Below are 8116 nucleotides of genomic sequence, written 5' to 3' on the forward strand. Positions count from 1 at the left end.
GATGGACCACCACGCCCAAAGCCCCTCGGGGCCAGCTCTCACCTCGGATTGGCACCACACCTGCAGTCCCTTAAGGGCCAGATTTCCTGCTCTCGTCACCTCTACACCTCCACCGGGTCACCTCTGTTCCTACACAATTGAACTCTTCCTTCTGCTTAACGTCCAAGCCATCAAGGCCATTGCCTTCCCAAGGTCCCCTCCTTCTCACAGCACTGATTCCCTCTGTCACTCCTCCTCCTTCCGCCCTCCTCTGCTCTGGCATCTGGCCCTTATCTCCACCCCCTGCCTGTCTGGGGTCCTCCCCCATCTGCTGCTCTCCCCATTTTGGGCTTTCCCAGGATCTGTCCTCGGCTTCCCTGGACTTGTGGCCTCTCTCCCAAGGAAGGGTCGTACATGGTGGGGACACCGTCCCTTTTTACCTATTTTCCCACACTTCGCGCTTCCAGTGGGGTTGGCCTTGGATCTCTATTAGACCTCTCTAGAGAGAGGAATCTTCCCAAGACCTCTGTGGTACCAGCAAGGGAGAGCATCTTGGCTCTGCCATAACCTGCTGCGGGTGGAGGCCATGCTCCAGAATCCTGCTATGGCTGTGTCCTCATCGTACACTGTGGATAATAATCATAATCACAAACATCTGTAGTGCTTATTGTGTGCTGGACAGCATTCAACTCATTCTCACAAAAATCCCTACACGATGAATATATTATTGATTATCTCCCTCTTTGAGCCGCAGAAAGTTAAAAAAAAAATCTTGTCTGAGGTCACACAGCTCACAGATATCAAAATTAGAATTTAAACCCAAGCACCTCTGACTCCAAAATCTAAACTGCCTCCTACATTTCATATGAAAGTTAAATAAGACTCGATACTATTTAATAAACATCTGTTATGGGAGAACAGGCTAGACACCAGGCTCTAAGTCCCTCTCCTCCTCATGAAACCAACCATTTTTCATGATTCGGCTCAAATATCATTACCTCCAGTCACTCTTTAGGTCCCCACTGTGCTCTGCATGTATTTCTACAGTAGCTACAATTCACTGAGAGCCTACTAGATGGTGTGAGTCGTGCGTGTTAATTTATAGATAGTATCTCTAGTCCAACAATATTGACCCTGAAAAGTAGATTTGATCATCTCTCCATTTTACGGATGAGGAAACTGAAGCTGCAGATCTTTAGTGAGAAGCTGGGCCAGGACTTGAATTCAGGTGCGTGAGGCTTTTCTCCTCGTCTCCATGGAGACAGTACTGCTTATTGGCTTCCATGTCAGTCCCCCAGAGCTAGATTCTGTGGGACCACTCATATTTGTGTCATCAGCCCCCAACATGGTATCAGGCAGGTAACAGGACTTGATGTCTGTTAGGCGAATAAGTGAATGAGTGATAAAAAATGAACTACCTAATTAACTGTGTTCCTACTGGCCCGGGAGACAGGGCAAGAACCACCCCAAAGAGCTCTGGAACTGCTCTTTATCCAGACTCTGACGCCTCACTCGCCAAGCACCATTTTCTGATGTCCTCGGGCCCAAGACTGATGCTCGCAGACTCCCCATTCCACACTCACCTATAACAGTGTCCCTTCTCTGAGTGCTGTCCTTGACAGAGCCTGCCCTTGCTCACAGAGGGAGGGGCTGGCTCTGCTGTCCCTCAGCCCTGAAGACCCAGGCCTGCCTAGGCCCTAAGGTGAGTCCAGAGCAGCTGCAGGCACAGCCCACTCAGCCCCAAGGGCATGCAGGCTCTTCCCCCAGGCCCTCGGGCTCCCTGGAATGAGCCCCACACTGATTAATAATCCTCCCTACCGTGCCCAGCCCTGGGCCTTTCTCTCTGCCCCACGCTGTTCCACCAGGCTGTTGAGGGGAGCTGCTCCTTCAAACTGCTCCTCCTCCTCCTGAGATCCATTTTTGGGAAACGGCACCACGGTCTTGCTTGCCATGCAGGCCTGTGTTCTCAGCATTACCTTGTCCCCATATCCAAATCAGTTACCAGGTCCTACGGATTCCTTCGAAATGGCTCTCTTGGCCACTCAGGCCCGGCCCCCCTCCATCCTGCACCCTCTGAGGAGCCCTGCGCTCCAGCCACACTGGCTGCCAGGTTTCTTCCTCACAAGGCCTCCCTCTTTCTCGCCTTTACCTTAGCATTCCCGTCCCTTAGAATCCCACACAACTCAGCAACTGGCATCGGGTTTACCAACGGGTCCCAAATTCCCTGATTCACTCCACGCCTGACCTCAACCCAGGAGGGAAAATAAAGACAGTTTAAAATAGAACAAATCAAAGAGCAGGGACTGATGCCAAGTGTGGCTCAGCAGGAACCACCGGGAGGCCCAGCTCCCTCCCACTGGAATCGCCCCCAGGCAGGCGGTGCGCTCCCCTCCGTGCCTCTTCCCGGCTGTTCCAATCCTGCCAGACTTGCATCCAGCTGGTAGAGATGATGTTCAGACTGCAGGCGGCTGGCAGGGCTCAGGGAGCCCCAATGGAGGAGCAGGCGTGGGTTTAGAAGCAGCCCCTGCCAAGCTCCCTGGTCGCCCCTGTAGGGCTCCTGGCCGCCGCTGGGACCTTCCTTGAGTGCAGGTCAGAGCAGGTCAGAGCAGGCCCCGCGGGCCCTTGGGTGAGGCAAGGACCCAAAGAAATTGTGGAGTGGGGAGGGGCAAGCAGAGGTGGGGGCTAGGAGTGCCAGAGAAAATGCAGGGTGCTCAGTTAAAACCGAATTTCAGATCAACAAATAATTTGTCAGTATGAGTGTGTCCCATGCAATATCTGCTTTAAGCTTATACTAAATAAGTTTTTATTTGTTGTTGATCTGAAATTCAGATTTCACCAGCATCCTATTTTAGGTGTGTGTGTGTGTGTGTGTGTGTGTGTAGGTAGAAGCAGCAAGACACATACAAGCTGCTGCTGAATGTGACAGCCTTAGGTCAGGACAGGACCTGATGGCATCTATTCCTCAGACCCCTGCTTGCCCCTCTGGTGCAGTGGCGTGAAAGAGAAATGGCCAGGAAGATGTACTTTTGCCAGGGCTGGCAGAACAAGGTACCATGAACAGGGGGGGTTAAACGACAGAAATGCATCATCTTATAGTTCCGGAGGCTAGAATCCTGAAGCCAAGGAAATCACGGTGTTGGCAGAGCCACACTTGCTCTGCAGGCTCCAAGGCAGGGGGCCTTCCCCGCCTCTTCCAGCCTCTGGCGGGCACCGGATCCTCCGTGCCCTTTGGCCCGTGGCAGCATCGTTCCAGCCTCTGCCTCCCTCACCACATGGCGTCCTCCCTGGGGTCTGCGGGTTTCTGTTTTCTCTGCTTCAACCCTAATCCAGTATGGCCTCATTGTAACTTGATTACATCTCCAAAGACCCTATTTCCATATAAGGTCACATTTTGAGCTTCTTGATGGACATGAATTTGGGAGAAACTCTTCAATCCAGTAGTGAATTCACTCTGCATTCGCTCACATCTACCTCACCAAAAGTGTTCAGATCCAGATAACCATAAAATCTGACTGAGAAAGAAACATTCCATATCTGCCCACGAAGTTCACAAGGCCAAACCCACAGGACGCCAGGGCAGCAGGAGCTGACCCCTGAGACACCTCGGCCTGAGCGTGGAGACTGGAACCGGCTCTCTTCTCTTCCTGCCAAGAGCCTGACAGTAAGGGCAGCCTCCCGAGGCCCCAGAAACAAGCCTAATGCCACCAACACTACCACAAGAAAACCCTGGATGCAGGGCGTGTGTGCCTGGGGGCTCACTGGTCGTGTTGCCTCTGAAGTGCTATGCGAGGCTGAGGCTGAGCTCCTGCAGAGAAAGAGGAAGCATCTTCAAAGGTAGAAACTGCATCTGGCCTGATTGAAGACTGTGGCCTGAGTGAGGTCCCTGGCTTAGCCCCAGTTCCACTCCATCCAGGAGCCTGTGGCCTGGCCAGTGAAGTGTGGGTGGCCGGTGAAAGGAGGGGGTTCAGATAAGGGACTGAGTCTCCTGGGCTGTTCCTTAAGAGGGACAGATTGGTTAGAAGCTGCTGCTCCCCTGGGAAGCCCCCAGAGCTCTGGGCCCACCCGGCCTACCACAATGGGGGCTTCAGCCCCAGTATCTGCAGTTCTGCGTCTGGACTCTGTTGTGAAAATGCACAATGCTGCCAGGTGACAAACAGGCCTGGGGGGCTTTACTTATTATTTGGAATCTTTCTAGATGGAGAAGTCGTCACATCAGATACCTAGTATCAATAATTAATTAATGGAGCCTGTGGTCTGAGTCGCCATAATAAGTAGTACAGAGTGGAGGGTAGTCTGTGACTTATTTCATTAAAACTGCTGCTGCTAACCACCACCACCATCACACACATACACACACACACACACACACACACACACACACACACCACACACACACCACACACACACACACACACCACACACACACACACACACACACACACACACAGTGGACAGCCCTTTCAGGGCCCTGTCTGCTTCTATCTCCTTGGCGTGTGTCCCTTGCGCCGCAGGGGAAGCCTGATACAGCAGTTGGGCAGCACCTTCTGGAGAAGGAGACAGCATTCTTTTTGTCCTGGGCCTCTGACAGCCTCTCTTAGGGATAGTTATGCTGGGGCTATCTCCTTATCTGCTGGGTCCCCACAGGATACCTGATTTTCTGGGCCTGGGGCAGCTTCTTTCTATTCAGGTAAAGGCTCAAAACGTCCTTACTCCTTTCTTCCCAGCCTGAGACAGTCACCCTTCATACCTGTGGGATTCTTCAGAGAAGCAAGAATTCAAAGGCATAAATCCTCCATTATGTGGCTGCTGCAAATGGCTTCGTCTCACATCGAGAGATTCAAAGAGGTGGGTCTTTGAAGCGCTTAAGATGCTCTGATCTTTCCAGGTTCTATTGAGTATTCCAGCGCCTTACGTGTTTTCCAGCCTCAAGAGTCTACTGCGCCACGATTTGTGTATCTTTTGTAAAGTGCCATCATATGAACATGATAGGCCCTGACATAATTAACAGCATATTTTCATATAAAGAAGAGCGACTAGCTTCTGAGTAATCTACTTGCACACTTCCCCCGGGGCCACATCTTCAGTCAGGATGCCGTGTTCAGGAACAGACCATCTTCCTCTGATGGCAAAGTGACAACTCAGCCTCCCCAGAGGGAGGGCCAAGCGCAGAGAGACCCTTGCACAGGAAAAAAGGTCAGAAAGAACAGTGCAACAAAGGAGGCTGGCATCTCCTGATATCAGGGAGGCCCCAAATAATAGAAACCCAGACGGAATCTTTGTCACGGCCAAATATGGGAGAGGGAGGGTGGGGGGAGCTGGAAGGAGCAGCAAGAAAGCTCCAGGGTGGGTCACGCAGCGACTCCTTCACTCCTCTGCACGAAGCCTTCCTGTTTATCCATGACGAGCCAGCCACGTGAGCAAAATGTAGCTGAAGCCTGAGTTTACAAAGCCTGAGACAGAAGAGGATTTATTGTTTTAATCAAATAAAGCTTACAGTCAACTTCATCTGACACATATATAATGATAGGCAGAATCATTACTGTGCTGTTGGCACTTAGGCCTAAATGGTAATCAATTTGCCTAAATGACTGCAATTAGTATGCCTTTTCCACAGCACACTGAGCATTTCCGGGTCCGTTGACGGAAACCCAGTCCAGCAGCACTGAGGCCCTTCTCCAGACCCACGAGGCCCAGAGCTTCCTGGTCTTGGGCAGAGGGTTCCCCCAGGACTAAAACTAAAAGCTATTAACTCTCCTTTTTTGTTTCTCTTTAGGATGTCTCTCAACAGTAACTGAGAAAGATGTCATTTAATGGAAGGACATCTGTGCACCAGTCAAAACCTCCATTGCCTTCAGCGAATTCATTTAATCGGATTACTTGCCTAGCACATAGCACCAAACCAAGAATGACTGAATGGCCACCATCGCCAGCCTTCCCCAGTGCCACTTACTTGTTAGTACAAACATAGAGGAATTCCAGATGGTGTGCCACAGAAAATATGTGACATACAGTATTTTAGATCTGGCCTTTAAAAAATTTATTATCTCTTTTTAATTTATTATATCCAAAAGGAGAGAGTCTAGTGCCTTATCAAAATTTCAAAGTAAAGTTGATTTTAGACCCTTCCCCCCCAATATTCAGATCTCCTCTCACTCTTGGCATCCTCTTTCTCCTGCCTCTCGGGACTCCAGAGCTTCTGTGTGGCCCTCTGCCCAGGCTCCCCTCCTGGCATCCTCCTGGTCCTTGCCTTCCCCACAGAGCCTTGCGCTCCCTAATTACTTTTTCTTTCTCTTCCTTTCTCAAAACTCCCTTTCTCCTAAAGGTGATCCTGAGGTAGGAAGCCTCCCAATAATTTACTTGTCTATATTCATAATAAAGAAAGAAACAAAGAAAGGGTTTGTACGGATAAATCTCCATTTCTTCCTCTTTGTTGTTCTTATTCTCTTCTTCTTCATGTGAGAAACATGGACACTTTGGGGAAATAGTTTTTACAATCTTTAAATCTGATCCTGCCACTCTGACCAGGGCATTTGCACCACTTGCCCACTCTACCTCTGAGCAAAACGACAAAACTTAGCACTTGATGCCCCTCTGAACCTCTTCCCGTACCTCCTCTCACCACTTTTATAATCCTCCTGACCTCAGATAGGTAACCTTGGTGTCAATCGCCTCCATTTACAAGAGTCAAAAACCCAGGAGGGTCTACAGCCATGCCACCCTGAACGTGCCCGATCTCGTCTGATCTCGGAAGCTAAGCAGGGTCGGGCCTGGTTAGTACTTGGATGAGAGACCGCCTAGAAAGACCAGATGCTGTAGGCATAAAAAATTTAAAAATAAGGGATCGTAAGCTGACAAGGTCCTTGCAATCTGTGAGGTCAACCAAGGGTTGCCTTGCCTAAAAATAAATAAATAAAAAATAAAAATAAAAAAAATAAGTTAAAAAAAAAAAACAAAAAAGAACAGGAGGCTCTAGTCAGGAAAACAGTTATTTCAACAGAGGGAATTTTACATAAAGAATTGGGCATGTGAGTAATGGAGTACTGAAAGAAAAGAAAAAGTGTTGGGGGGTGGAGGTGAGGGACATCAAAGTAAAAGTGATAATGATAAGAAGCAGCAGTAGTGCTAGGGGAATAATGGGGAAGGGTTGGCTTTATCGAAAGCTAGATGCTTGGAGAAGGGCCTCACCCCACGGAGCTGGGACACAGACCCTGGAGCTAGGGGTGATGCCGGCTGCTGCTGCCCGGTGCCTCTGAGGGGGCTGGCTGTGGGAGGGGGCATGACGAGGCTGGCAGCTGGAACAAACAGCTGCTGCCACCAGGACAGGACATGGTGCCACTGCTGAAGCAACAATGCCAGAAACAGTAAACAGATAGGAACCAGGAAGTCCCCTCTCCTTCCCCCTTACCCTCTCCTGGCTCCCAGTGGGCCCTTTTAGCTGAACTAACAGGAGTCAGCCTGCAAAGGAGGAATTCATTTTCAGAGTCCCAGCCCTGACAGCTGAGAGCTGAGAACGGGAAACTGGGTTTGGGGCCAGAGAGGTAAATGTCCAGAGCATCCACTGTGTTTACAACAGCTCCCGATTCTAACATTTGGCATCACCTATCAGAGAGCTGAGTGCTTCCTTCTGCCAAAAGCTTGTAAAAACACCATCGTACAAAAAGGTATTTCACAGAAAACGTATATTTCAAATCAAACCTATAGGGTGAGGTCATTACAAAATTCTGTTGTCTGTAGATGTCCTCTGTGAGCGCCCCACTCAAGTGTGAGGAATGGGGCCGCAGAGGCTTGGAAAGGGCAGGAAACTGCTGGGTCTCCGGAGACAAGGCTCCCTCTGCATGCTGCTGGTGATACCTGGAGAAGCCTGCACCATTAACCCCTCAGTCACTGCCAGCTGGTTCTACAAACGCCCTGGATCCCCAGAGCACCACCACCGCCTTCTCTTTCTACTACTCACTCATTTTATGGGAGCACAATGAAAATCTCCCCTAGAACCCGGTGGCAGAAACTGGGCCAGCGCTCCCCCTAGTGGTGGTCAACGAAACTCCTAAAATCCCCTTCTTTCTTGGGGAAATGGAGTTCCGGGCCAACATTTACTCAGCGCTTAACCATGCCAGGTATAAGCTCTTAATTTTCCTTA

At 50.1% G+C, this 8116-nt stretch overlaps 1 pseudogene; it reads left to right on the forward strand.

The window, feature by feature from the left end:
• The first annotated feature begins 6679 nt into the window (after window positions 1-6679).
• LOC120618781 (uncharacterized) lies at window positions 6680-6798 on the forward strand (annotated as a pseudogene).
• The last annotated feature ends 1318 nt before the right edge of the window (window positions 6799-8116 follow it).

The sequence above is a fragment of the Pteropus medius genome, unplaced genomic scaffold (genome assembly GCF_902729225.1).
Source record: "Pteropus medius unplaced genomic scaffold, Ma_sr-lr_union100, whole genome shotgun sequence".
NCBI lineage: Eukaryota > Metazoa > Chordata > Mammalia > Chiroptera > Pteropodidae > Pteropus > Pteropus medius.